Raw genomic sequence first — 5539 nt, 5'->3', positions numbered from 1 at the left:
TAGGTTTACATAAATATAAGAAACAGTCAATTCTAAAATATTTTCTCTATGGTATTTATGATTTTTTTCACTAGTTTAAAAACTCTGTAATGCCAACTTAAGAAAAAGAAATAAAGCACATTTTATACAATACTTGGGACCAAAACTGCAAGTCCCACTCTGCCTTTTAACATATTCTAAGTGGTTTCAATATATATATATATTTGCCTGCTGTTGTCATTTGAAACCCTTTAGTGGAGCTGGACATGATGGCATATATATGTAACCTCATCATTTGGGAGACAAAAACCAGAGAAGTAATGGTTTGAAGTCAGCATGGCCTACTAGACTTTCTCAAAAATCAAATACAACCCATAATCTCTCAGCAGAAGACTTAAAACCCTCAGAGAATCTGAGTTTATGGAGTCCTTCTGTAGAACTGAGAATGGCTAAGTTTTGAGTGGGGACACATGTTGCTCCTGGTCTTCTTGTGATAAATCATGGTATGGTGTGTATGTATGTGTTGGCTGTGTCACAGAACAAAAACTACTGGAGTCTAGCTTTGGTCTAGTTTTGTACCCTACTGCACTGCTTCTTACCTGTGTGAGTCTAGATGCACTAAACTCTCTGCACCCAATTCCCTTGACTTTAAAATGATAATAAAAATGAGACATATAGACAAGTATGTGTATATGAGAGTTCTGTGTAAATGCATGCAAAGCGCTTAGAACTAGGGTTAACAATATTGTTTAATAATCATTACTTATTACCACTGCTAGCAATTCTATAGGGGTACCTTTTAAAAATTATTTATTTATTTTACATTGATTGGGAACTCGATGCCCCCTTCCTCTCTCCCCTCACTCCCCTCAGAGGGTCCCTCCCTCCCTCACCCCTCCCCTTCTCCTCTGAGAGGATGGGGTCCCTTTGGGTATTGCCCCATCCTGGCTTATCAAGTCTCTGTAGGGTTAGGCACATTATAGGGGTAACCTTTATTCTTTGTTCACAGTAAGAAATTATGTCTCTGATTTGCCTAACCTCATTCCTTCAGCTTAAGAAGATCTGTTCCTGGAAACTGTATAACTCCAGCTTGTACAGGTAAGTCTACTTTCCTGGAATTAAGACTTCTTGGGAACGTATCCAAGGAAAAATTTGTTCATATTCCCTAAAGGAAGAAGCCGATTTAATAGCTGGTGAGGGGACTTCAGGCTCAAATTTCTCCTCACAGAAATGTCCCTTCTTAAGGCACCTTAATGTCCCTTTTTTTGACAGCCTTGGAGGAAACATAACAAATTTTACTCATAATTTTGTATTGTTTTTTAAAAGGTCTGTAAAACAATATGGTTTTAAATCCCCACAAAAAATCTAAATTTATGGGCTGGAGAGATGGCTCAGAGGTTAAGAGCACTGACTGCTTTTCCAGAGGTCCCGAGTTCAAATCCCAGCAACCACATGGTGTCTCACAGTCATCCATAATAGTCATCTGATACCGTCTTCTGCTGTGTCTAAAGACAGCAATAGTATAACCACATATATAAAATAAATAAATCTTTAAAAATAATCTAAATTTATTTCAACATGGAAATTTTGGAGATAGAGCATATTTTATCTTTTTTATGGGTCCACCAATAAAAAAGGCTCAACCTCCTTATAACAATCCTTTATAAGAGGTTTAGACAGTCTCATTTTGGCTTCTACTAATGATTTGCCATATGTGTATATATATATTTATACACACACACATACATATATGTATGCATATTTCATTACATCTACAGCTATACCTATTCTATATCTATCTATCATCTGTCTAATCTTTATCTGTCTGTCTACCTATCTATCTATTTATCTATCTATCTATCTATCTAGAAAGAGAGAAGATATTTTTCTTCAAACTATGTACTTGTCAGGGAGAGAGAGAACTTACATTTTCTCTCTTGGTAATTTTAAAACACCCTTCCCTATGGCTGATGACCTTTGGACAGATTATAGGACTTGAACGCCCTCCCCTAAATATAGCAAGTTTTCTCTTGGGAGCCTGAAATGGCTGCTACACTGTTCCACTTCATTCCCTCCAGCCTCTCACCAAGGCATGCTACTTGCTGACAGTACACTCTGAATCCTTCTCTAGACTCGATCTCAAAGGAACTTTTTAAACTAAAATCATGCCCCACAGTCACAAAAGGGTAGTTATTTCATGATTTTATTTATAAGAGTCTCCTAAAGTACGTAGCTATCAAATCTAGAGATAAACAAACTAGATTAGTGGTTACCAGGTTGGAGGCTGAACATTTTTTGAGATAGGGATAGTTGTACCATGGGATTGTACTCTTATTAGTAGTAAAGTGGTAGGTTTTTGTTATGTATGCTTTGTATAATAATATCTACCCCATAACTGAAAACTGAAGCAAAGATTACATAGGTTGAATGAACATATAGCTGACTTTAAACTTGGGTAGGGAGAAGGGATCAATTCTGTTATCATGACAAGTGCTTGAACTAGGTCTTCCAGCGATGGGAGGGGGATATGCCATTTGTGTTATACACTTTCTCTGGAAATGTCTCAGATATCTGCCACAATCAGTGTTTAGACGATGTGAACCTAAGATCAAACTTTGGTCTAGTTATTGGATACTCAGAAGTAAAATGGGAAAGAGCGAGGCAAAGCTAAGATGGGTGTTTGTGGCATAGCCATTGAATCTAGTCAACAAAATTGGGGGCAGTAGCTCTTGTGAGGTGTTCACAATCTTCTTCTCTATGCATTGGGAAGGAAGTCTAGGCAGCTGTCCCTGGGGCCTCCTGACAATTGTCTCTGTTTTCCTGACCTCCTACTTCCAGCGGCGAGTCTTCCCTGCTGGGAGGCTTGGGTAAACAAATACGTGCAAAGAGGAAGCTGCTTTTCTGAGTCTGGAGGAAGTGGAAAGGCAATGTCTTGCAAATTGTACTTGCTTCCTTTCCCACTGAACGTTTGCCAAGGGTTCCCTCCTGAATGCAACTAGCTCCATTTATGACATTTTCTAAAAATGAATTAATTTATTTATTCGTATTTCTATTTATTTGGTGATTCTTTCACTCTGCAGATGTTTTCAACATTTCCTGGGTGCCTAACTCATGTCATTGTGTTAAAAGCCAGTAATCAGCTCACTGTTAACAATTCTTATCAGTGAAGTTATAGACCTTGAATTGCCCTGCCCAATATAACCACTTGAACTATTTGGTTTTTATTTAAACTTTTTAAACTTTTAACTTTACTGTATTTACATTGTTTTCATTCCTCCCCTCTCCTTTCCTCCTGTGTTCTCCAAATTCCTTCTCAAATTCTTTACCGATTTTATAATTATTATTATTATATACCCACACCCACACCCGCATTCACACACACAGGCACATGCATATGCATAGGCAGATACACACACACACACACACACACACACACACACACACACAGGACAGCTGAGTGGGGACCACTGGGGTTTCAGGGTGGGGAACCATTGGGATTCCAAAGGTATAGCTATTCAACCAAAAGGGAGAATCAGAGGCCCATGTTTTCATTATGCAAGAATCCTGAACCTTTGAAAATAACCCTCCCAAGCTGACAGCAAGTTTCTTAAATTTCAAGACTGGATTATATATTACATAGTGTTTATTTTCCTCTTCCCCATTGTTAGAGCGTATTGGTAGGAAGCATGAACATCTCCAGGAGCAATGACTGTCACTGGTCTTGTTTTGGCTTCTGTCTACCCTAGGTGAGCCCAGGCTGCTCTTAGCTTTGAAATCCATATATGGGTGGATGAGTTTTGTCTAAGATGACTTGGATGCCTCCTACACGACAGAAGGCAGCAAATCCCATCGGAGCTCCTCATCTCACCCTGCTGTCTTACCTGCCCATCTGCCATCTTTCCTTTCTAAGCAAATGGTTGCCTCCTCCAAGATGCCTCCGTCAAAACCCAGAAGCAGTACTTGGCCCCACTTTTCCCTTCACTTTCACCTCTCCAGGTTTGCAGTCATCACTTGTACAACACCCCACAGATCTCTCTGTTCTGCTTTTTCCTCTTAGCTGTTCCATACTCAAGCCCTGCTTACCATCTTTTCCTGAACAACCCTGGGAGCCTCCTGTTGTCTGTTTCCAAACTTCAGCCAACTTGAAATCAATGGGCAGTGATGACTCCTTGGCTGTGCTTCAAATGTAAAAGGATAAGAAGTTAAAGGGATGACAGCAGGAAGAATGTAAGTTAGACTTAAAAACAACTTCTTGTCAAAATAATGATTTCTTATGTGTGTGGGATGGATATTGACTTGGAAGACGCTTAAGGAAAGCTTCTGGGCTGCTATAAGTATTCTATAATGTGATGTAGGTGTTGGTTACGTGGGTGCACATATATATTCATATAAGTTATACCTCAGTTTTAAAAAGTTAAAAAAAAAGGAAAAGATGTTTTGCCAAGACTATAAAGACTGTTTGGCAGGATGTGAAGGGCTGCCGCAAATTGGCTTTCCTGGTTTTCTTTTAGAATAGAATGGAGTCCTAGCCTCCTGGGGCTTGCAGTGCCTCGAATTAAAGAGATATAACCCGAAATCACATTTGTTTTGCTCTGTTCTACCCTTGGCTTTGCAGTAGGTGCATCATGATGAATATTTAATATGTCACTTAACATTTCATCATAGAAGAATATTTAAAGGCATTATGAATAATTAATAATTTGGGTGGAAAACTGCTTGAGAATGTTCAGTCTGGAACACTCTCACTGTGGGACTGAATCATTGTGAAATTCTTTAGGTGAAATGCTGTCATCTGCATGCCAAGCTTTTCCTGGATCTGCCCAAATGACACAGTATCCTTTAGCTGTAAAATAAGCTAGTCTCAACAAAGAGATTCTGGTAATAAAGAGCGACAGTTTACATTTATGGAGTGACGTAGTAACACATACCGTTTCCCAAAGAAGTGCAGGTGACGAGTTTCTTTCTCATGTCCCAAGACAATGGGAGATCTTGACCAACTGTCTGGCACACAATGTGCAAGCACAGCTTAGATGTGTTGTTACCTTCTGGCAGGTGCCTGTGTTTGCTGTATTGTATGGCATGGAATTGAAGGAGTTTCGAGTATAGTGTGGTAGTTCAGGAGTTGAAGTATGGGGCTCAGAGCTACATTATTTGTGTTTAGTGGCTGCAAGCTTCTTAGTCATAGGTAAGATAAGCATCAGCTGCACAGAGCTGTTTTCATAATTTTAAGTTTTAATTATTTTACATGTAATAAACAATCCTCAGGATATGATATGACTTCTATGTCTAAAGGAGCTGAGGGGTTTGCAGCCCCTTAGGACGAACAACAATATGAACTAAGTAGTACCCTCAGAGCTCCTAGGGTCTCAACCACCAACCAAAGTCTGCACATGGAGGGGTCTGATTGTTTAGGCAGCGTGTGTATAGTAGAGGATTGCAAATTCAATCATCAATAGGAGGAGAGGAGCTTGGCCCCGTGAAAGTTCTGTGCCCCATGAAGGGATGTTGGATTTTGTCAAATGCTTTCTCAGCATCTAGTGAGATGATCATATGGTTTTTG

Source organism: Mastomys coucha, unplaced genomic scaffold, assembly GCF_008632895.1.
Source record: "Mastomys coucha isolate ucsf_1 unplaced genomic scaffold, UCSF_Mcou_1 pScaffold16, whole genome shotgun sequence".
NCBI classification, from domain to species: domain Eukaryota; kingdom Metazoa; phylum Chordata; class Mammalia; order Rodentia; family Muridae; genus Mastomys; species Mastomys coucha.
This window is presented reverse-complemented; position numbering follows the sequence as displayed.